The sequence below is a fragment of the Pipistrellus hanaki genome (genome assembly GCF_964339955.1).
Source record: "Pipistrellus hanaki genome assembly, chromosome: 3".
NCBI lineage: Eukaryota > Metazoa > Chordata > Mammalia > Chiroptera > Vespertilionidae > Pipistrellus > Pipistrellus hanaki.
This window is the reverse complement of record NC_140505.1, coordinates 177,832,097-177,857,610: the sequence shown is the minus strand read 5'-3', so window position 1 is coordinate 177,857,610 and position 25,514 is coordinate 177,832,097. Positions and strand designations below refer to the sequence as shown.

At 44.6% G+C, this 25,514-nt stretch overlaps 1 pseudogene across 1 annotated transcript; it reads left to right on the top strand.

Moving 5' to 3' along the window:
- Positions 1 to 4,663: 4,663 nt before the first annotated feature.
- On the top strand, positions 4,664 to 23,971 carry LOC311619777 (annotated as a pseudogene). The gene is made up of 4 exons (XR_014797043.1): positions 4,664 to 4,841; positions 9,263 to 9,461; positions 20,913 to 21,063; positions 23,765 to 23,971. The product of XR_014797043.1 is annotated as an uncharacterized misc_RNA (transcript).
- Positions 23,972 to 25,514: the final 1,543 nt, after the last annotated feature.

The following is a 25,514-nucleotide window of genomic DNA, read 5'->3' as shown; positions in this document are numbered from 1 at the left end:
CATTCGATTAGGAGGGGAGGACGGCAAAGCAAGAAGAGAGTCTGTGTCACCTCAGCAGCCCGAGGGGAGGAAGCCACTGGGACCGGGGCAGGCTGGCCCAGGGCCCCTGAGCACCGCTGCCTCTGCAGGGGAGCTGGCTCTCCCCTGGGTGAGGTGGACTTGGCAGCAGAGCAGACGCTGCTCCTGAGAACACAGCTGGGCCTGAGAGGTCAGCTTCCCTGCAGAGAGCATTTTCCTGGTTCTGCCTCAGCTGTCTGCAGCTGCAACCCTCTTACCCCCAGCGGAAGCCAGGGCACCCGGTGCAGAGCCCACATGTTTGCTCCTCTGTCCTCACCCCTGCTTGGGTAAGGGGATCTTGCAGATGGGAGCTGCCTGTAGCCAGCATTCACCACTCCCATGCCCCTCACCTGCCTTGTGGACAGCTGGTGTCCCTTTTGCAACACGCTTCACAGAAGGTCCGTAGAACAGCTGACTTTTACATGTTTCCTCACCCTGTTACCCCCAGACCCCGGTGGCAGCCCTGAATAATGGCTTCCACTTACTGAACTGGCTTTCTGGTGCCAGGTGATGTGCCAAGGGTTGTTTTTTTTGTTTTGTTTTGTTTTGTTTTTAAATATATATATTTTATTGATTTTTTTTTTACAGAGAGGAAGGGAGAGGGATAGAGAGTTAGAAATATTGATGGGAGAGAAACATCGACTAGCTGCCTCCTGCACACCCCCAACCGGGGATGTGCCTGCAATCAAAGTACATGCCCTTGACCGGAATCAAACCTGGGACCTTTCAGTCCACAGACCAACGCTCTATCCACTGAGCCAAACCAGCTTTCACTGTGCCAAGTGTTTTATCAGCATGTCGTTTAAGGCTCTCACTGCCCAGCACCACAGACCCAGTGAGGAGATGGGTCACACACCTGCACGAGGGCAGAGCAGCGAGTTTCAGCTCGGTCTTTGCTGGGCCGGAAGCCCCAGGTCCTCATTACTGCACTGACTTGCCTCTGCTGGCTCTTTTGGAGGATTTCCCCCAGGTCCTCTCCCACCATGGGCTCTCAGAGAGCTTGCATTTCGTGATGAGCAATGGGCAGAAATTCTAGCGGGCTTTCTTGGCAGGGTTGGGCCAGGCTGACTTCTCTAGTGTCTCTCTCCCTTTGCTCCCGAGGCTCTGGTCTCCTCGGAACTGACAGTCACTTCCATGCCCCATGTCTGTCCACTGAGTTCCCTTCTGGATTGCTCTTCCATTTTCTCAGATCCCTTAAGGCCCTAGTTAAAGGTCACACTCTCCATAAGAGGAGCTGATGGGTGCCTCTCTCCCTCATCCCCAACTTGGACCAGGGGCAAGGATAGGGCCAGTCCCTTTGTATTCTAGCTTGTATGGGTGTCTCCCTCAAATGCTGTAAGCTTGCCTCCGTGGTCCCTCAGGTGAGTCACACATGGACCTGTCATGCATTTTATTGTCTCTCTCTCTAGTCCTGTGAGTGCCAAGGAACCATGTCTATAATATTGGCCATTGTCATACTCAGTGCCTGGCATAGAAGGTTCTCAATAAATCTGTGTTGATCGGAGACAACACTGCCAAAAAGTGAAAAAGTAGGTCAATCACAAGTCATTTTGTTACAACGTGTCATGGAATGACCTCAGTGAACTATTTTCCTCTCTCCATAAATTTACCTGTCTCAGCGGGATGTTTAAATACTTGATAGGTTACCATTGTAATTAGGTCCTAGGCCATTGTCATTCGGTAGAGACAGTTGGTCCTGCCAGAATGAAGAGAGATGTTTGAGATCATTTTCCAATACTAATCATGCTGACCTTATCATCAACATAATTTTGAGGAAAAATGATTCTCATCACCCAACGTATGATTTTAGAAATACTGAATGTGTGTTTTCCAAGATATAAACCCACCAGCATCTTCCTTGAGTACAGCATTTTTTTTTTCTTGGCCCAGGGTTATTTTTTGATGATGATTCTTAGTGAGATTGTGCTTTAGGATTGTTAGGCTGTGTGTACTTTTTGAGGTTCGTTCACATTTGTTTTGCCACTTAATCTCTACACCAGCTGCGGGAAAGCTGAGCAATCCATGCCTCCCAGATGTGACTGCTGGTGAACCATCAACACCAAGAAATGGTGACACACACAGCTCAGAATGCACTCTTGAAGAAATACTATTAGAAGAAATAAGTGACTTAAAGCTCTTAGCTGTCTGCTCAAGTCCCTTCACCTCTCTAGGCCTCAGTTTCCTCATCTATAAAATGAGGGCTTTGGACTAGACTAGATGATGTCCAAGAACCCCTTCTCCTTTAGAATTCTGTCATTTAAGGCCTGAAACCTCAGCATTGCCCATATTTTAAAGATTAAAAAACAAACAAACACACACACACACAAAAAAAAAACCACACCAACCCCCCCCCCCCCTAAAAACTTGAAGGATGGTCCTGCCAGCATGGCCCAATGGTTGAGCATTGACCTATGAACTAGGAGGTTATGGTTCGATTTCCAGTTAGGGCACCTGCCTGGGTTTGGGGCTTGATCCCCAGTGTGGCGCGTGCAGGAGGTAGCCTATCATAACTCTCATCACCTCTCTCCCTCTCCCTCTCTGAAATCAATAAAAATACATTTTAAAAAACCCTCAGAGCATCAGGTTTAATTTTTCTCTTCTTCTTGAAACTTAGTTTTTATTGTGTGACACAAGCTCAAACTATTTTTTGATACTTTCTTCTCTTTCACGTCTCACATTTATATATAACTTTCAAGTCATTGATTTTTATGTCGTTTTATGATAAAAGTCAATACAACCATCTACTATGACAGGAAAGATGAGTTAGAGAAGGTAATTTGTGATAAAATAGTATGTATGTCAACATGTAAAAGCTAGACCTGATTTCAATGGAAGGCACAGAGAAGTAGGAAGGTGCCTGCCTCTATAAGGAAAACAGCCATGACAGTGATAGCTGTAAGAGTATGCTGATGTGGGGTGATGTATTCAAGGCTCAACCATTATGCCCAATACCGCTATCAGGGTTGTGATTTTATAAAACGGTGAAGAAATCTTTGTATCATTTAAGATGGAATACTATATAATCTATCATTTTAATCGGCAGTTGCATTCCTAGAAAATTCAGTGTGTTTTTAATCCATTCAAGAAAATATGTTCACATGTAAAATAGAGTTGGTGTCTAGACTAGGTAATTATAAAGTGCCCCGCCCACTACAATTCTGTGACTTGAAGAACATTTGGAAGTCAGGTAGGTAGGGACAGAGCGTCATCGTGTGGGACTGTCCTGTGTTGTAGGATGTCTAGAGCCATTGGAACACTGCCAACAGCTCTCACCACCAACAGCTTCCTGTCTTCCAACTGTTCCTGTACTTCCCCACCTCCAGCCCTTCACCCACGCCTTGAGATAGTCCAGCTTGAGATAATCTTGCTCTCATTTCTGCCTCAAGGCTCAGCTCAAGTGTCCTCTTTATGAAACTCTTCTTCATGGTGCTGGTTCTACATCCAACTCCGGGCTTTCATTCCGCCTTGAAAAGTGGTTATTTGTCTAGAGCAGTGTTTCCCAAAGTGGGGTACGCGTACCCCCAGGGGTATGGGAAGAGTTTGGTCGGGGTACGCATTGCACCGGATTTTGGTGGGGATATGCACTGCACTGTGCTTAGCTGCGCCTAATTCTACGTTCTCATGAGTACGAAGGGTACTCAGCGTTACGAAAATTATAGAAGGGTACACATGTGTCAAAAGTTTGGGAAATGCTGGTCTAGGGGATCCATTTCCACGTCCCTTAACTCCTTGACTTTATATTATGGATCATTTTTCTCTCCTTTATCTCCTAGTCATCTGGTACAGAACCTTCCACATAATAGGCAACCAGTAAACATTTGTCAAATATAATTGTTCCACGTGACTCTTAACAGAATCTTAATGCATTTGAGAGACTTAATCCATTAAAGCTTCCTTGGGTAACTAGATTTTCTAGATTCTAATATGCCCAATTTCTACAGAGAATATTGCTTTTGAAACATAAAAGCAGATGGAGTCGTGTGTAGTAAATTGCTTTCAGAATATTAGGCAGTTGATGATAAGGTTGGGTTGCTGCTACTATCTCACTTTATTACGGTTTGAAAGTTGGTCTTCTCAAATCAGACCTTTGGCTGGTTCATAACCTGATTCTCCCTGGTGACTTTCAGAACCCAAGAGCTGGGGTCCAATATTGTGGGCAGAGGAATTTCGGATTGGTTATGTTGGGTTGAAGATGGGCTAGGACCAAAGAGACAAAGCAGTGGGTGGGAGATGCCATATGTATGCACTGCTGGGCCACCCAGGGCGGTGACCGTGACCTCTAAACGAGCACCCCGTGTCAACGGGCTGCAGACACGTCACAGATCATGACAGCCTGACTTTTCTTCTCCAATCCAACTCTTTGTAACATGATTTTTGCATTTTGGAAAGTGAGAGTAATACGTTGGATCTTACAAAACATTTTTTTATGTAACACCCTGAAAATGTATAGGAGACATCTGGTGGTAAATACCATTATCTCTTTGGGGTGAATATTTGGAGTTTGCTAATCACACATATATGCATATATGTGCCAGCTGTATCACCCATTGCTCCCAACCCCTTCTGCTTCCCTATCCCATTTACATATTCTAGCAGATGATGGGACCATTTCCACCTAATGAGGGCACATTTCTATGCTGTAGGTACTCCGCTGGAAACTGACATTCTGAATGAAGACTCACATCTTGGTCTTTTCTCGTTGGTAGAAGTATTCATTGCTTCTGTCAGTTTAAAGCCTTGTGTACTTGTACTGGATGGAACGCAAGAATTGATTGGCATTTATGGTAACGTGACCAGACGTCCCACTTTTGGCGGGACAATCCCGATTTCTAACAATTTGTCCCACGGTGTTTTAAAACAGTCCCGATTCTTTGAAAGATCGGGAGTGTTTTAAAACGCCATGGGACGCGGGACAAATTGTTAAAAATCAGGACTGTCCCGCCAAAAGCGGGACATCTGGTCACCTTAATTTATGGGCTTTCAGGCCCTAAGGTAATCTCTTTTTAAAAATAATTCCTGTTTCATAAGAAGAAAACCCGGTGACCTAGAATACACATAACAGCTTTGCATTATATTGCATCTCTACCAGGATAGCTGTAGCCAGCACTGCTTACTATTACTGCTGTATATGTTATGGAACAAGTACTTATATAGCACTTACAATGGGCCAGGCACCATTCTATGAACGTGCGAAATCTGAATACATTTGCTTCACGCAATAACCCTATGAAAGAAAGACTGTGACCATCTCCCTGTTTACCCAGAGGGGACTGCGCACGGGATGTAAGGGGGCTGTCGAAGGCCTAGTCGTGGTGGACTTGGAATCCATATAGGACATCTGGTTCTGGAAACAGTGGTCATCGCTCCTGCAGGCTCTGCCCCTATTTTATACATAAGTCAGGCATTTATTTGGTCCCTGTTTCATTTTTATGTTATATTAATTTTAATTTTTTAAAATATTATATATATTTTATTGATTTTCCACAGAGAGGAAGGAAGAGGGATAGAGAGCTAGAAACATTGATGAAAGAGAAACATCGATCAGTTGCCTCCTGCACACCTCCTACTGGGGATGTGCCCACAACCAAGGTACATGCCCCCGACCGGAATTGAACCTGGGACCCTTCAGTCCGCAGGCTATCTATCCACCGAGCCAAACCGGTTTTGGTTATGTTGTATATTTTGATCTGCCTCATCTACACTGGTTTTGCACTTACCAAATCCCATTGGTTAGTTACTATCTGTAGTTTTCCCCATTTGAAGTAATGTTAGGTTAGTGGAACCTCTAATACTTTTTAGTATCAATCACTACTCTGTGAAGCATTTTCTCTAAAACTTTAAAATATATATAGTTATCAATTATGTAAGTAATACATGTTTCTCACAGAAAATATGTAAAGAAGAAGAAATAAGAAATTAAATATGCTTACAGTCTTATCACTGTTAAACTTGTACAGCCCTCTTTTTCCTATGGATGCACACACATACACACACATACACACACACACACATAACACACACATATATACACATATACACATATATACACACACACACACACACACACACACATATATACTTAGGTAAATGATGTTACACACCACATTGTTTTGTAATTTGCTTATTTTAAAAAAATCTTCACCTGAGGATATGCTTATTGATTTTAGAGAGAGAGAGAGGAAGTAAGTGAGTGAGTTAGTGGAAGAGAGAGAGAGAGAGAGGGAGAGAGAACATCAACGCGAATCAAACACACAACCTTCCTGTGCATGGGACGATGCTGTAACCGCTGTGCAGCACCGGCCAGGGCTATAATTTGCTTTATAATTTAGTACATGGCAATCACCATACATTCAACCAATAGTTGACCTCTTACTATGGGAAAGGCACTATAAGCAGAGAGGGACATGGTCCCAGCCAAGCAATGGAGCTTTTGTTCTAGAAGGAAATGGCAGATATTAATATCTTCACACACATAAGCATAAAATTTGCAACTGACACAAGTGCTGCCAAAGTTCAGTATGCAGTGTCCTGAGGAGCCTCTGATGAAGGGACTTGACCTTGGGGGACGGCTTCCTGGAGAAAGAGTAACCAGAGCTCTGCAGGAGGAGTGGCTGTCCAGGCAGTCACCTGAACAGTGTGGGGCAGTGGTTAGGAACCTGCCTCTGGAGCCAGACCCTCAGCTTAAATACCAGCTCTACTTACTGTCAAAATGAATCAGATAAGGCAATTAGTATTTATTTTTATTATTTTATTGAATTTATTGGGGTGGCATTGGTTAATAAAATTATAGAGGTTTCAGGTGTACAATTCTCAAATACATCATCTGTATATTGTTTTGAGTGTCTACCATCCCAAATCGAGCCTCCTTCCATCCTCATTGATCCCTCCGAGAAGACATGGAGCCTCTCCGAGCTTCCGTTTCCTCCTCTGCTTCCTAGGGGCTGTTAGGAGGCCTGATGAGTTAGTGCATTAACTGTGTACCTGGATTTCACTTACAGAGGAGGGACTGAGTGCTGGTGTGAAGAAGCCAAATGTCAAGGGAATAAATGATTTACTTCTCCTGTGAGAAGGAGACATGCCACTCCACACAGGGCCCCACGGGAAGTGTCAGGGTGGGCAGGAGGCAGGAGGCAGAGGCCAGAGAAAAGCCGGGGCCAAAGCGTTATTGGGGTTTCCATAGAAAAAAAGCAGGCAGAGCAGAGTAAGCAGTTTAGGGTTGGACAGTTGAATAATTCCGACGGGCTTTGAGGCATAGAGGCTGTCCCTCTGAGGGTGTCTGGTACCGGCCCTGGGATGCTATTCCTGCCCTGGGAGGCTGTCCCCGTGTGGCTGTCTGTTATCTGCCCTGGGAGGCTGTCCCTCTGAGGCTGTCTGGTAATGGGCCCTGGGAGGCTATCCCTCTGTGGCTGTCTGGTCCCTGCCCTGGGATGAAATGCTGGCTTGGTGAGTGAGCGTTAGATGAGAAGGCAGCTCAGCGTGTGGCCTTGGATTGGCTGGTCTGCGCATGCAAGGCCTGATCCAGGCAAGCTGTCCACCACCTCTAGGAATTAGCCGGCCTTGGGAGGAGCCATCTTTCTCTGGATCTATCAGACCCCCAACAGATGTCAAAACATCGTGTGAGAGAGAAAATAAAAAACCATGCCTAGTACAGTTAGTACCTGTGGACACACTCCACACAAAGTGTGGCTCAGAGCAAGCGGTCAGTATACAGATAGTTGCTATTATTAGACAAAGGGGTGAGAAAGGATGTGAAAGGAATTTAGAAAGATCTCCTTAGGTGTTTATTTTATTGCAAAGTAAAGCCATTTAACTTAAGGTAGTATCACTGAACAAAGTGACAATTCCCTTTTCTGGGAATCGAACCTGAGACCCTTCGGTGCACATGCCAACGCTCAACCATTGGGAACACCAACCGGAGCGAAACTGTTTTTGCACTCTTTCAGCAATCTGTTTAACACTCCAAATCTTGGCCTCAAGGTAGTATTTGTCGCAGCTCGCTTTCTCTCTCATTCCCCACCTCACCTTCCCGGTGTAGACCCACAACAATGCCTGAGCTACTCGCAGTGGGGAGAGAGTTTCTATTCCTCCTGTGGGTTTCCTAAGCACCGCACATGCCGCCTGGGCAGACTGCACACCTCAGACCAGGAGCGCAGAGTCTTTCCAAGCGGGTAGATAACATGGAAATCACGTCATTAGAAACCAACGGTGGGTATTTGAACAATGGGCTCCCTTTTTGCTGTAGCTCTTTTTAAAAAAATATATACATATATATTTATTGATTTCAGAGAGGAAGGGAGAGGGAGAGAGAGAAACATCAATGATGAGAGAGAATCATTGCTTGGCTGCCTCCTGCACGCCCCCTACTGGGGATTGAACCCAAAACCCAGGCATGTGCCCTTGACCGGAATCGAACCCGGGACCTTTCAGTCTCCAGGCTGACGCTCTATCCACCAGGCTAGGGCTCGCAGTATGTCTTCTAAAGAGCTGGGCTTGGTCTGCTCTCCAGCCATGTGACCCATTCATTGTAAGAAAAGGTGTCAAGGAGAACTTAAAACGGATCCATGGCAAACGCTTCCCTTTGGAAATGAAGAGATAATCGTCTTGACTCCAGCGTTCAATTTGTTGTTGTTTTGCCCGGCCTATATGAGATCCAGGCAGTGGATTAACTTCTCCTACACGCATGCCCTCAGATATGTGAAAGTGCTTATTTAAGCGGTAACTATGGTGTGTATTTAAAATAGAAAAGTAGGTCACGGGTATTTCCTCAGCGGAGGGGAAGATAACGAAAACCAGCATGCTCACACGCTTCTGAGATTCTAGGTCAGGGATCATAACTGTAAGTAATTTTTTGGCAAATTCAGACTGATTTATAAGGAGATACGTTTTTAATATTTTAGTGGCTTTTGTTCCCAAACTACCTTGTTTTCTCTAATTATGGCCACAGAGCTGTTAATCTGTTTGCGATGACGTTTTCACTGACTAAAAAGTCAGATGCATCTCTAATAATAAAAGCATACTATGAAAGTTGACCGAATGGCCATCCGGATGTTCTGACGGACGAAGCCTGGGCTGCAGCCGCGGGATCGAGGCAGCCGCTGAGGCTGTGAAGGCAGAATCGAGGCAGCTACGACGGCTGTGAAGGCCTACTCTTGCATGAATTCGTGCATTGGGCCTCTCATGAGACTCTAATTCATATTTCAAATAGATGTAATCACCCCTGTCCGAGAAAGCAGTCCACATGCCTTTCAGAATCCAGCGAATCGTAAGAAAACACATTTTTTTCAGCGAATCTTGGTCAGAAGTCCCAACAGCAACTGGCTTTCTGGAGAGTGTCTGGAGCTGGCCTGGCATTTCAAAATGAGCGGCGCCCAGGGGCATTTGTGCAGCTTTCTCCCAAGTCCTAGGTAAGTTGCATCATTTAAAAAATATATATATTTTATTGATTTTTTACAGAGAGGAAGGGAGAGAGATGTCGATGAGAGAGAAACATCGAGCAGTTGCCTCTTGCACACCGGGGGTGTGCCCACAACCAAGGTACATGCCTTGACTGGAATCGAACCCGGGACCTTTCAGTCCGCAGACGGACGCTCTACCACTGAGCCAAACCGGTTTCTGTTGCATCATTTTTATACCGTGTTTGGTGTATTTAGCTTTTAGTGACTCATAGCTCCCATTCATCCACTCATTCAATGATTCGGAGGGACCATCCTATGCATCAACATTAGTGGCTGATGGATTCCCAGGGTTGCTCCATTTGATGTTTTTAAATGTGAACCCAGTGGACTCTGATGTCAGAGCACGTGGTAATAAATGTCTTGTCAAAAAAAAAAAAAAAAAGGCATTCTGGAGAGAGGAGGGTTTGTAGTTGGGCAGGGATACAGGATTGGCCATGTTCTCCTTGCTAGACCCTCCTCCCTTCCTTTTCTCCACCTCATCTCTGCCCCTGGCCCCTCCTTCCTTTCCTTTTCTGTCCCTCCTCCTTCCCTTCCCTCCCCATCCCTTCTTGTCCTCCTAAGCATTCCTTCTGCAAGCATCTATCATTATTACCCCCTCTGTCTCCCGCTGTGGTAGCTCTGGGGGGATGCATGAGTGACCCACGTCCTTAGGTGCTTTCCACGCACACAGTGCGGGAAGATGTGCAGCCAGAGAACTGCTCCCCGCGGGGGAACTGCATGTGAGGCCTCGTCAGGGCAACCCCCAGAACTGTGCCAGCTCGGAAGAGGGCGGGGCTGGCTCTGCCTGACGGCTTCCGGTTCCGGTTCCGGTTCCGGGAGCTCTCACAGAGGAGGGGCCCCTGGGCAGATGAGTGGCATGGGACTGGATGGCATTGGTCTGACTGCTGAAGTGACAGGCTCTTATTTACCTGAGGACTCACCCAAGTCATAATAGTAGTTAAGCCCTTGATGAATAAATAGGCTTGTGGAATGTAAATGGAAGACTAGCTCCCTTCGATGCATGAAATACTCAAAGGACTCAATACATTGTGTTACAAGTGTCAGACTTTCCACCAGGGATCCGAGGCCCAGCTTCCGGACAAGGCTGCCCCTCCTTCCCTCGGGGCATGTACTATCCGCGGCTGGGGAAGGCCTTGCCAGCGCCCACTTATGCTCAGGGGCCAAGAGCAAAGAAGGCAAATGCTGGGTGGACACCCTCCTCTGAGACCCCTACATTTTCAGTAAAAGTCTGCTACCAATTGTTTGGGGGCACGAGGAAGAAGCTCATGCTCCATTTTGATGGATTGGAAAACTCGACATTGTTAAGACTCTTGGCCTACAGATTCAATGCAATCTCAACTGGCTCAGTGGATAGAGCGTCGGCCTGCGGACTGAAGGGTCCCAGGTTCGATTCCGGCCAAGGGCATGTACCTTGGTTGCGGGCACATCCCCAGTGGGAGGTGTGCAGGAGGCAGCTGATCGATGTTTCTCTCTCATCAATGTTTCTGGCTCTCTGTCCCTCTCTCTTCCTCTCTGTAAAAAAAAAATCAATAAAATATATAAAAAAGAAACTCCGTAAATTAAAACTAAATAAATATATATATATAAATAAAAATCCAGTTGATCTTTGAGAAAGTAACAAAGACAATTCAATGGAGATAAGTCCAGTAACAATTAGACATCCATATGCAAAAGGCAGTGTGGATCAGAGAGGCGCAGCAAGCAGTCCCAGGAAGTCAGCACTGGAAGCACAAGCCCAGGTGGGTGGAGGGGCCCAGGTGGGACGAGGGCCCCAGGTGTGAGCAGGAGGGGGGGTGGACAGGTACCTGGCATAGGAGAGCCAGGCATCATCGGAGGCAGGACTGGCCTGCAGGGAGAGGATAGAGGACAGATGCCTTTCCCCAACTCCACCAGCGGGAAGAAGGGGCTGGAGGACGCGAGGGCCAGGCCTGTTCTGAGGACAGCAGAGCACCCTCCCAACCACAGCGCCTCGCCTCCCTCCCCACTCGGGAGTGAGTCGGAATTCCGTTTTCCAGGCTCATTCTCCGTTATCTCCGTTTTGTTCCGACAGGTAAATAAGCCACTTACACTTTTGACCCCCGCCTGCTTCTGGAAAGGCAGTGTTTCCAGGGCGGCCAGGCTGTTCCCTTTGCTGGCGGAGGGATGCGGCTCCAGGGGCAGGAGGGTGTACGGTAGGTACCACAGGGAGCGCCCGCCCCATCCCAGTTTCTCCCTCCGGACCATGTAGTCTGGCGCCCCCTCGTGGCTGCAAGGAGAACAAGCCGCTGAATTTAGGGTGCGGGGGGGGGGGGGGGGGAGGGGGGGGATACACCAAGTTCAGAACCAAAAGCTTGCTTCTTTGGCTGCTTGTAGGCGCCCGAGCTTGCCCCTCCTGCCTGACAGCACCTGGGGAGGCTGCAGCTCTGATCGATGGCCAGTCGAGAGGTCTCAGAGTCTTGAGGTCACTTCCTGTGGTCGAATCAGCTTTTATAGATGATCTGAGACATGCTGCTCCTGTTTTGGGCTGGAGCCCTGATCCGCATAAAAGTGAAGAAAACCCATTTCTGGCTTGCAGTCACATTTTTTTTTTTTTTTTTTTTTGACAATGTTAAAGGTGAGAAGAGTGAGAATAAGAGTAGAGGTGGCGGAAGGATGGGTTGCCCCAACGTGGTTCCATCTTGACAGAAGGCTGGCGGATGTGGTGGGATAGGGAAAATCATCTTGTTTTTGAGGACAAGGCTTTCTTATCAGGGCAAAGGGTAAATGCTAGGAGGATGTAGTAAATGGGACATGAACAGCTTTTCATGACAATGTACTTTACAAATGTTTTCTCTTAGTCTGTTCCCCCCCCCCCATTCTAACATTGACTTTCACAAAGCAGAAGTTTTTAATTTTAATAAAGTCTAACTTAATATTTTCTTTCATGGATTACGCTTTGGATGTTTTATTTAACAAGTCAAAGGTCACGTAGATTTTCTTCTGTGTTTCTTGTAAAAGTTTTTAGTGTTTCATTTTATATTTGGATATAGTTTCATTTTGAGTAATTTTTGAGTGAAAGGTGTAATATCTGTGCCTAGATTATTTATTTATTTTGCATATGGACATCTAATTGTTACAGGACTATCTCCATTGAATTGTCTCTGCTACTTTCTCAAAGATCAGCTGGACGTCTACTGAAGATTTTTGTTGAGATTGCATTGAATCTGTAGGCCAAGACTCTTAACAATGTTGAGTTTTCTAATCCATCAAAATGGAACATTCCTCTATTTATTTGAATCTTCTTTGATATCTTTTGCCACAATTTTGTAGATTTTTGCCTATAAGCCATGTACATATTTTGTTAGATTCATACCTGAGTATTTCATTTTTGGAGTCTATGATAAATTATGTTGTGTTTTATTATTATTATTTTTTTATGATTTTAATGGTTTTATTTAGTTATTTAATTTTATTGATTATGGTCTCACATAATTGTCCTCATCCCCCCATTCCCATCCCAAACCCCTCCCCACATATGCCCCCACCCCCTGTTGTGTTTTAAATTTCTAATTCTAATGTGCATTGTTGGTACATAGAGCAATTGGCTTTTGTGTATTAACCTTGTATCCTTAACCTTGTTGATTTTTTTGGATTTTCTACATAGACAATTAGATCATTTGTAAAAAAAAAAAAAAAAAAAAAAAAAAAAAGACTTGTATTTTTTTTCTTTCCAAGTATATCTTTTTAAAATATATCTTTATTGACTTCAGAGAGGAAGGGAGAGGAAGAGAAAGATAAAAATATCAATGATGAAAGAGAATCATTGATCGGCTGCCTCCTGCACACCCCTAACTGGGGATTGATCCCACAACCCGGACATGTGCCCTGACCAGAAATCGAATCATGACTTGCTGGTTTATAGGTTGATGCTAAACCACTGAGCTACACAGCCTGGGCTCAATATAACTTTATTTCCTTTTTCTGTCTTATTGCGCTAACTAGGACTCCTACCCTGTTTCCCCAAAAATAAGACAGTGTCTTATATTAATTTTTTCTCCCAAAGTTTCACTAGGTCTTATTTTCAGGGGATGTCTTATCTTTCCATGCGCTAGGTCTTATTTTCGGAGGATGTCTTATTTTCGGGGAAACATGGTAGTAGGATGATGAATAAGAGTGGTGAGAGGGGATATCCTGACTTTAGCTTTTCACTCTAGTGAAAAGTAAATGGGACTGGTCTTGCTACTTTTATTTCCCCCCTATAAATTCTATTGTTTGCTAAATAGCCAGGATAAGCTTTTTAAGAATGGAAACCAGATCATGCCACTTCTCAGATCAAGACCACTCCAGTGGCTTTGCTATTGCACTTATTCTAAAATCCAAATTCCTCAGCTTCGCCTACAGGGCCTTGCATGTCATCTGTGTGTCTGCGTGTCTGCGTAGCACCATTTTGTGAGATTCTCCCTCTTGACCTCGAGACGTCAGCTACCCTGGTCTACTTTCTGTCCTCCACGTACATTCTTCCTTGTACATTCCACAGAGCTGCTCCCTCTGCCAGGAAGGCTCTTTCTTCTCATTTATCAGACCAGTTCTTGCTGGTCACATGTCTAGATCTCAGCTGACGAGTCCCTTTCTCCGAGTGGCCTCTCAAGCTAAGCTATACCTAGTCATTCTGTATCTTGTTAGCCATTTTTCAGATACCAAACAATGATTTTTTTGCATAATGAATTTTAAAAACAATAATAATATTCGTGAAGGTGTGAGGAAATATGTAGTTTTTCATGCTACAGGGAGAGTTTATATTGGGACAGTCATTCTGGACAGCAATTTGGCAACATGTATCTGAAGCCTTAAAAATATTAGTATTTCTAACAGTTGCTCTAAGAAAGTACTCAGGGAGGTTTAAAAAGACTTCTGCTGTCCAGCCGGCATGGCTTAGTGGTTGAATGTTGACCTATGAACCAGGAGGTCATGGTTCAATTCCTGATCGGGCATATGCCAGAGTTGCGGGCTTGATCCCCAGAGGGGGCGTGCAGGAGTCAGCTGATCAGTGATCCTCTCTCATCATTGATGTTTCTACCTCTCTTCCTCTTCCTTCCTCTCTGAAATCAGTGAAAGTATATTTAAAAAAAAGATTTCTGCCAATAATTCTCACTAGATGACGTTTTATAATACTGAAACATTGACTAATGCTAATCTGTAAAATGGAATATAATTCAGTCATAAATATGTGTGTTCCCAAACAATTTTTAAGGATATGGAAAAATATTTACAATGTAATATGTTTTCCTAGTAGCTTATAAGTTATATGAGGGCAAGAATCATGGATATTATGTTCAATATATATTCACTATCCAGCATAGTACTGACTTATCAATATTTGTTGAATAGAAGTAAAAAGTTAGGCATTAAATATTATATATAGGATGATCTCAACTTTAATTTTTAAAAATGAGTGTGGGTATGCACAAAAGATAAAAAATACATATAGCAGTTGCATTGACAGAGATTACTAGTATCTTTGAATAGTGCAGTAATGAGCAATTTTTCTTATACTTTTCTATATTTTTCAATTTTCTATAATGTACACATAATTAGCTTTTAAAATATATGTTTTTATTGTGTGTGTGTGTGTTTAGAGTAGGGGTGTCGAACTCAATCAGAGAGGGGGCCAAAATCTAAAATCCAGCCTAAATCGCGGGCCGAATGGTTTACTGAACAGTCATAAACTGACAATGTCATAAACTGACAGCGGAGTGCAGTGATGACAGCGCGGTGCGGGCCACATTGCAAGGCCTGGCGGGCTGGATTTGGCCCGCGGGCCTTGTGTTTGACACATGTGGTTTAGAGAGAGAGAGGAAGGAAGAGAGAATAGAGAGTGGAAACATCGATGAGAAAGAGACATTAATTGCTGCCTTCCGCACACCCCGACTATGGTTCAAGCCTTCAACCCCGGCATGTGCCCTAACTGGAATCGAACCGAGGACCTTTTGGTTCATAGGTCAGCCACTGAGCCACACCAGGTGGGCCACATATTAGTTTTATAATGAGGAAAATTACTTTCTTATCTGTTCCAACCACATTTTGCGCTAAGTGACTGAACGTGAGGATGTGGTCAGTGGGAGGCAGGGTTCATGAAGGCATATTTCTTTGAGCACGTGGATTGCTGAATTGAGTATTAACAGGGCGGTGGACACCATCCATTCCAACCTGAGCCCTTGACAGGAATCTGGACCCACTAATCCTTCTGGAATGGGCAAAAGCTCTGCCCGGGCAGGGCCCATCCCTCGGCTGTTTGTCTAGCCCATCCTTGTCTGCCTGCTCTGAGCAGCTGCTTATAGCTCTTGGGGTCCCTGTCATACCCACCTCAGGCCCCTTTGCTCGGACAGCCACGGTGGACAAAAGTCTCGGACCCTCGGTGCTTTCTCTCCCTTGGCTTGGATTTCATTTTTGCTCTCCAAGTTGAGGCACCATAACTCTGGTTCAAAGCCTCCCTGCAGGCTGAGGGCCACAGCCTTCTTGGCTATCCTGAAGAGCCTGGGATGCTGTCTCACACACAGATGCTCAGTGAATATTCACTCCATGCAGGAATGGATGCACAGCAAAGATGGCAGACAGAAAGCACGAGGGTACTCAGGTCTGGGTAGCCTACACATGTACAAAGGCACGGATGAGGAACAAGGAACATAGTTGTGTCAAACAAATTCTGAGTAATAATTTGAAATGCAACAGGTGGGAAAATGTAGACGTGTAGATGCTGGAACATTTGGAAGGAGAAATTCTGAAAATGATGACTTTGGGGTACCATGTATTAAATAGGGTCTTCAAGTTACAAATTCTATGTGTTTTCATTTGTGTGGAGCAGAATATAATCATACACATGTGCACAAACACATATTCACACACGGTATGCTCCTTATTTTGTTTTGTAGCATCTGTTCTTGCTGTTAAAGCCAGTAATTCAAGATAGTTGCAACAGAGGGCAGAGTTGTGCAAGAAATTGAAACACTTTTTTTTTTTTTCATCTTGCCTGAAAGTCCACCCCCTCTCCCCAAATACAAATTATAACAATATACAGATTGCACTAGAGAAATACTCTCCTTTCACCCTCTGGTTTTCAAAATGTATAGGTTATTGAAAGCCATGAGAGTTATTTTTTATGTTATTGTTTTAAAAATTGGGTAATGTATGTAAATCTTAATAAACGCAAAGTGCTGATCCCTTGAGAGCGAAACACTAAAATGTGGGCCATGTACTTAACTCCGGTATCAAGTTCAGGGACGGAGATTCTTTGTGCCTTTTCTAAGTACGATTTAGATTATTTGCTCTTTCTATTCTCGTGCTGGGATGCAGGCCCCTTGAGGTGACTGCCACCGACAAATGCTGGCTAACGTTCTTCATTGAGAGATTTTGGAAGCTGGTGGGCAAGACCAAAGAGGCAGAAGAGTTGTTCTTGAGTGCTGAGGTCACGTGGGGCAGAATTGGAAACCCTTCAAGCATTCCTCCTTTCGTTATTTTGCTAGGTGTTTTTGGATATTGTTCACCTTGGTTCCTTGACAATGTAGTCCAAAAATGGAGAAATCGATTAGTTATTTTCACCATGAGGAAGCAATGATTTTATTTAATTTTTCTTTATTTTTACATATATTTTATTGTTTTTTTTACAGAGAGGAAGGGAGAGAGATAGAGAGCTAGAAACATCGATGAGAGAGAGACATCGACCAGCTGCCTCCTGCACATCTCCCACCGGGGATGTGCCCGCAGCCAATGTACATGCCCTTGACCAGAATCGAACCTGGGACCCTTCAGTCCGCAGACTGATGCTCTATCCCCTGAGCCAAGAAAACAGTTTTGGCAAGGAAACAATGACTTATTAATCCATGCCCCGAACTGTGTATTAATGACAAGAAGCAGTAAATAGATTGGAGTCAATATGGAATGAATGAATACCAGTAGGTGTCATTTTTTGGAGGGGGAAGGAACATTCATAAAGCAAAAAGAGAAGCTGAGTAATGGATGGAAGTGAACTAATAAAAGGCCGGTCATACTTTTCACAAAGATGTTGGAGAAGGTTGTTTGACGATCTTGTCTGTATTGATTTACTTCTGAAATACAGACGGCGGCTTTGTGGAATACAATGAAAGCTTCACTCATAACATGTATCTGTTAGCCATGCTTAGGATGCCATCGAACTGCCCTTTAAAAAAATGATCAACTTTCACTGGCTTCAGTATAAGTTGTGGGCCCAAGATGGTCTAACCCAAGACCAAGCTGTCTTTATTTTAAAGCAAACATCTTCCGGTTTTCATAAAAGACTGCCTCTCACCCATTGACACACATCTCTATAGAAGGAATTCTATCTTAAGAGATTTTTAAATATTCTTTTAAAAATATATTTTATTGATTTTTTACAGAGAGGAAGGGAGAAGGATAGAGAGTTAGAAACATCGATGAGAGAAAAACATCAATCATCTGCCTCCTGCACACCACTTACTGGGGATGTGCCCGCAATCAATGTACATGCCTTTGACAGGAATCGAACCTGGGATCTTCTTAGTCTGCAGGCTGACACTCTATCCACTGAGCCAAACCAGTTAGGGCGGATTTTTAAGATCCAACATTCCAAGTCCCTTTAAGGCAGAGACCATTCTTATCCACCAATATCTGTATCCTCCATGGCATAGTACAGCCTTTGGGGACGATAGAAACATGGTAAGTAACTCAGTGACTCAGTGTGCATCTGCAAGTATACTTCGTACCCTTAGAAGGCAGCGTGGAGCAGTGAGCAGAGCGGGGGCTGCTTGCAGGCTGACCCAATGGAAAGTTCTGTGTCACTCACTGCTGTGACCTCGGAAAGAATGCTCACCTCTGACTCAGCGCCTTTGAGGATTCTCTCTGTCTCCGGTAATTCTCTCATTACCAGGCTTAACTGAGACAGCGCTCAAAGCTGTGGCACCTAGTGAGATCATCAGAACTGGTAGCTATTTTGTTATTCCCGTCTGTGGGTTATAAAGTAATTGAGGCCTCGGTTATAAATAATAGGAGAGTCTGATTTAAGCTATTTTGCCCACTCTTTCATCTTTCAGAGCAGAGCCCAATGTTTCTCTGGTGTCTGATTGTGATTGTGGGATTTTATCCTGTACCAGATTTTTTTCCTGCGAGGTCCCAATTTCCATTACTGATGGACCTGTCTGGAAAGCACATTGTTTATTAGGCAATCATTGAGTGTCTGGTGTAGCTTCATTCATTCATTCAATCACTCATTCACTCATTCCCTCATTCCCTCATCCCCTCAGTTGTTCCCTGAGGACTGTGCCTGGCCAGCGCCCTGTGCCAGGAGTTGGGGTAATAGCTATGAGACCACAGGCTTAGCTTCTGCCCTCGTGGGTCTCCCAGTCTCGCTGGAAGTCCTGCCAACATGGAGTCAGGGTTGAAGCATGACCTGTGAAACACATTGGTTGTGAAGGGATGAGGCTGGCTTCCTGGGAGGCAGGCCAAAGCTCAGACATTCAAAGAGCGTCAGTCCTTTGTAATCAAGCCTGAATTCAGCCCTAACCGGCTTGGCTCAGTGGGTAGAGCGTCAGACTGCCAACTGAAGGGTCCCAGGTTCGATTCTGGTCAAGGGCACGTACCTTGGTTTCGGGCTGATCAATGTTTCTCTTTCACCAATGTTTCTAACTCTCTATTCCTCTCTCATCCTCTCTGGAAAAAAAAAAAAAAAAAAAAAAAAAGAATAAAATATTTTTAAAAATATTAAAAAAAAATTTAGAGAGCTAAATCTGCTTTTTAAATTAATTTTTTTCCTACTAGCAATGCTGTAACAACACCTCTGAGAACATTATTATGGTTTTCCCCTCTTCTGAACAAAGCATGTCTTTGAAAATACTTCCTACTTTTTAGAAGTCTGTATTATTGTCAGAATATATAGCTCTCAACAAGGGAGCAAAGTGCTGGGCCCTCAGAGGGACAGTCTCAGGGTGCTGTGTGTCCAGGTAGAGCCGTTACTGACGGATTGGATTTATGGGGCTTGGGCACGTGCCTGTTATTACACGGCTGGACCATTTATTGCTTCTTATTAGGCTGGCCTCCTCTTAGGACTCGTGACCCCGTGACCCCTCTACTCTCACTCCGTGTCTGACCCGTTCCTTTGTAAAACGGACCCAGAATTTGGTTCCAATCCATGTTCTTAGATCTGTGGCCCGATAATGGCCGTGCACACACAAACACGTTGTATGAAAACCAAGCCCCACGCAGCGTGGGCCGGTCATTGATTTATTTTTTATTTTATTTTATTTTTTTAATATATTTTATTGATTTTGTACAGAGAGGAAGGGAGAGAGATAGAGAGTTAGAAACATCGATGAGAGAGAGTCATCGATCAGCTGCCTCCTGCACACCCCCTACTGGGGATGTGCCCGCAACCAAGGTACGTGCCCTTGACCGGAATCGAACCCAGGACCCTTCAGTCCCCAAGCTGATGCTCTATCCATTGAGCCAAACCGGTTTCGGCTGGTCATTGATTTATTAAGAAAAAAGAAATCCAACTATTGGTGGTGATGAAGAAATGGTATTACACATTCTGCCTACTGTCACCTTACTTCCTTTGTGGAAAACAAAACCTTAGGCATCACTTCTTGGCCGAAATTCCTCCCCTGCAGGCAGAGGCCTGAACGACCTGACCTGGCCACGTCAGCATCTCAGCATCGGAGGAGAACTTCGCAGGAAGCCACGGTTTGGAATGTGCTACTGGGAGTCCAGCTTCCGGGCCAGCCACCCTGTGACACGAAATACACCGGAGGTGTTCTGATGTAAACGTGTCTTTTTCTGATACACTTTGGTTTCCTGTACTAGCTTTTATTGTTAGGATTAATATGCTTAACCCACACTCGTGAATCCATCCCCCACCTCTGATCTTTGGGGTAAGAAATGCTGAACTCTCTGTAAACAATCAATAAGATATATTAAAAAAAAAAAAAAAAAGAAAGAAAAGAAAAGAAAAAAAAAGAAATGCTGAACTCAAGTCTTTCCATCCTCTGGGCCAGTGGTTCTCAATAAGGGGCAATCTTGGCCCCCACAGGATCTTTGCCTGTGTGTGTGTGTGTGTGTGTGTGTGTGTGCACACGTGTGTGTTATTGGCATGTAGTGGGTAGAGGCCAAGGATGTCACCAAACATACTACAACGCACAGGACAGTCCCCACAACAAGTTATCCAGCCCCGAATGTCAGTAGTGCTGGGGTTGAGAATGGTGCCCTAGTTTCTTATCAAGAAGCTCAAACGTCTTATAAATTGCTTGGAAGGCCTTGAAGCTCCGTGGTTATGAACCGCTCTGCTGTACCTTCCTGTGCCAAGTGCAGCATGGTTAGGAGGATTATTTTTGGCCGCACAATGAACCTAGCCAACGTTGATCGTGCCCAGTAACTAACACACGCCTGTTTTATTTTCAGATTTGCTGCTGGAAACAATTCTCTTGCAAACACAAAATTTGGAGACTGCTTAAATATCAGGAGAAGTGTTTGGGGGAGAAAGACATCCTACTCGGAGAAATGATGGAATTTTCAGCAGATTTACTGATTATCCATTAAGGGAGAGTGAAAGGTAAGTTTTTATGAAATGTTTCAAGTGTATCTCCTCCTCCAAACACCCCCCCCCCCCCCCCCCCCCCCCCCGCAATGGCAGGACTCACCTCGGGCTCCAGCCTCGGAGGGACTCGCCACACCTGAGAGTTCTGTCCCGACCATAGTGTGTTAGCAAGGAGCTCTTAGCCCACGGACGTGCAGAGGTTTCAGCAGCAAGAAAAGTCCAAAGGAGTCCTATGTTTCCTGCCTCCCTCCCAGGCCTGGTGAGGGCAATGTACCCGCCCCAGGCCTCTATGCAGGCCTCCGCCCATGGTCTCTGGTCCCCACACAAGCATCATTAAAGCTGCTAGAGACAAGATCATTCGTGCCCCGTGTTACAGAAAGGCAAGGCAGCCAGGGTCCAAACCCTTTGTGACAGGGCAGGGCCACGGTAAAGGGGCTTTGCAGAGCGGGAGAGAAATTGCCCTCAACGCTGAATACAGGGAAAAGTGGGGTGGGAAGAGGAGACATCAGGGTAAACATGGGGGCCCTAGCTAAACCGATGAAGAGGATTCTTGCTGAAGGTGGGGCAGGCTGCCTGACACGTGGGGCTGGGGGATGAGGAACAGGCCTCTGTGTGTGATGAGGACCAGCCAGCGAGGATGGCTACGCTGACCCACAGGTTGAGAACCACTAGCAGGGTCGCCTAAGACCATCAGAAAACACAGATATTTACATTACGATTCATTAACATGAGCAAAATGACAGTTAGGAAGTAGCCACGAAAATAATTTTATGGTTGGGGGTCACCACAGCAGGAGGAGCTGTATTAAAGTGGCATTAGAAAGGCTGAGAAAGAACCACTGCTCTAGCCGGAACCGGTTTGGCTCAGTGGATAGAGCGTCGGCCTGCGAACGGAAGGGTCCCGGGTTCGATTTCGGTCAAGGGCATGTACTCTGGTTGCGGACACACCCTCAGTAGGGAGTGTGCAAGAGGCAGCTGATCGATGATTCTCTCTCATCAATGTTTCTAACTCTCTATCGCTCTCTCTTCCTCTCTGTAAAAAAAAAAAAAAAAAGAACCACTGCTGGTCTCCCTGCCTGATCTCCCTGCCTGGTAGCCTCACCTGCTTTACCCTCCATACATCCACCCAAATGAGTTTACCCTCCATACATCCACCCAAATGAGTTTACCCTCCATACATGCACCCAAATGAGTTTACCCTCCATACATGCACCCAAATGAGTTTACCCTCCATACATGCACCCAAATGAGTTTACCCTCCATACATCCACCCAAATGAGTTTTCCAAAATGCAAATTAGATCACGTCATTCTCTTAATGAAAACTCTTCAATATTAAAGCCCCCAAACCTTCGGTGTGTACTCAGTGCTCTCCCTGAGTGGCCAGCCCTCTGTTTCACTCTCCAATCTCTCCTCCTACCTTGGGAATTTCCCCAGGCAAGGATTAATTAGTTTTAGGCTTGCACTCCAGCGAATTAGTTTTAGGCCAGCATTCAGCGAATGTTTGTTTAGTGAAAGAATGACGGCAATGCTATTTTGATACAAAACTTTAAATTTATCTTTTTCGGACTCCAAAGGAAGAAAGCAATGGAATAATATAAAAAAGTGATAACAATAAAGGAAAATGCAAGCACTCTGGCCAACTTTTCATGCGTCAGGAAGCATTTGAGCACCGTAAATTAGGTAATTGCTCTGATCTACCTCTGTCAGAAGCAGGTGACTTTCCCCATTGCGTCACCTCCATACGTTGCTTATTTAAAGCATGTCTTCAGCCTGGCCTGAGGGGCTCAGTGGCTGAGCCTCGACTTATGAGTCAGGAGGTCACAGTTCGACCATATGCCTCGGCTGTGGGCTCAGTCCCCGGTGTGGACCACGCAGGAGGCAGCCGATCAATGATTCTCTCTCATCATTGATGCTTCTATTTCTCTATCCCTCTTCCTTCCTCTCTGGAAAAAAAAAGTCTTCGATTTTGAAGTATGCAACTGTTTTACAAACTCTCCGTTTTTTTTTTGCTATCTATTTACCTTCCCTCATTAGGAAAGTGTCTTCATTTGCTCAGGCTGCTCAAACAGAACACCATAGCCTGGGTGGCTTAAGCAACAGAAATTTATTTATTTATTTTTAATTTTTTTGATTTTTAAAAATATATTTTATTGATTTTTTTTTATAGAGAGGAAGAGAGAGGGATAGAGCGTTAGAAACAACGATGAGAGAGAATCTTCGATCAGCTGCCTCTTGCACATCCCCTACTGGGGATGTGCCCGCAACCAAGGTACATGCCCTTGACCGGAATTGAACCTGGGACCTTTCAGTCTGCAGGCCGATGCTCTATCCACTGAGCCAAGCCAGTTTTGGCTAAGCAACAGAAATTTATTTCTCGCAGTTTTGTAGGCTGGGAAATCCAAGATCAAAGTACCAGCAGATTCAGTGTCAGGTGGGAGCCCAGTTCCTGGTTCATAGGTTGTTATTTCCTCGCTGTGTTTTCACAGGGTGGAAAGAAAGGGGCTGAGAGCAATTTGGGGGTCTCTTTTATAAGTGCACTAATCCCATTCAGGGAGGCCCCACCCTCCCAATCTAATCACCTCCCAAAGGCCACACCTCTTATCATGGCAGGTGTTAAGATTTCAACATAAGAATTTTAGGGGAGGGAAACAAACATTTAGTCCAGAAAGATACCTTTTAAAGGTCTTTTCCATCCCATTTCTCATTCTTTTGTAGGCAGAGCACCATGCTCAACCACACTTCTCTCATGTCAGTGCGTCACATCTTTCTTCAAATTCTGTTTAAGACACTTTGTATAGGGAGAGCCTTCTCATGGATAACCATGACACTAAGTAACACGGGACCTGAAGTAACAAATGGCTCTTCACATGGGCCCACCTTGGATTTTACTTATGGAGTGCAGGACAGAATGCCTCAGACCTGGCCCAGAGATTCGAAGGTACTTTCTGATTAAAGATAAAAACTTAGAAACTTAAAATGAAATGAAAGTTAAACACTGAATTTCATTCTTCATTTCTTGAAAGCATCAGAAATGGTGCTCATCAAGGCAGGAAGGGGGAGGGAGTGGGTAAACACGTTCTTTCTGGGTATTTACACAATGTGCCTGGGTATTCAACAGAAGTGTTGGCTGTGCCCAGACTAACAGCATTGAAAGAAATGGCCTGAACTGTATTTTAACCTATTGGAAACAATAATCTTTAGTTGATTTTTCAGGTTTCTCTTTGGATTATAGATTAATGATGATAATTGCTAGCTTGAAAAGTCTTGGGACTTTCCTTAGTCTTGTATCATTACATTCGATCAACATGTTGAAAGCAGTGTAATCCTCCAAGGGGTATGAGAATAGTGGGCTTCCAGCAATGATAACTCAGATTTTAGTTACATTCATAACGTTTTTATGCATGAGATTATAGTAAGCACATGCTAAAATGATGGAATTGTGAGAGGGTGTTAAAACCTAAATTTTGTTTCTAATATGTACACTAGAGACCCAGTGCATGAAATCGTGCACTGGTAGGTTCCCTAGTGGCTGCCGGCTGCTGGCTGGGTACTCCCTCCCTTCCCCAGCCTGGCCCCGTCCCCTAGTCGAACTCCCAGATGACCTCCCGTTCGCATACTATGCTTTTATTATATAGAATATTGATTTCAGAGAGGAAGGGAGAGAGAGATAGGAACATCAATGATGAGAGATAATGGTTGATTGGCTGCCTCTTCCATGCCCCATACTGGGATGGAGCCTGCAACCCTGGTACCTGATTGGGAATCGAACCATGACCTCCTGATTCATAGGTCGATGCTCAGTCACCGAGTCACACGGCTGGGCTTGTTTCTTCTGCTGATCGCAGTCTTGTGATGCACTTATTCAAAGATGAAATTTTTCTGTTCAATAGATCCTTTATAACTCATCTCATCTACATTTCGATTTGGTTTCAAGAACAAATCTTAATAAAACTCTTAATTCTAGAGATTTCAGTACTAATCCTGACTATGAAAGAGGCTTTTGTGATTTATGTTCCAAGCTACCTCTGACACAGAGAGGTCTTATTATGCTCCTTCTCTGATATTTGATTTAAGTCTGACTAGTGAGAGACCATTTCAGTGGGAGGAAAAACCGGAACTTCGGGTTTTATATCCTGTTACATCCAGCTGGGGTTCTGTACTGAATTGCTTATTTTGGGTGAAGTATGGTAGGTGAACGTTATGTGACTTCCTTCTCCCTGGGGTTCTTGTAAAAAAAAAAAAAGAAATGCCAAGCATCTCAGTCAGTGTAGAGGGAAGACATTAAACAAAGGCTCTAGCAGGTGACTTTTTGCCTCAAAATGCTTGGCTCAGCCAGAGGCCTCTGCTCTATGGCAGGAGGACTCTTAATCCAAAAAGTCAAGTAAGTGATATAGACAAAATTTGCATTTTTTAAAAATCTAAACACATAAGTGTAATTATTTCCCCCCAATTTTAAATTTAAAAT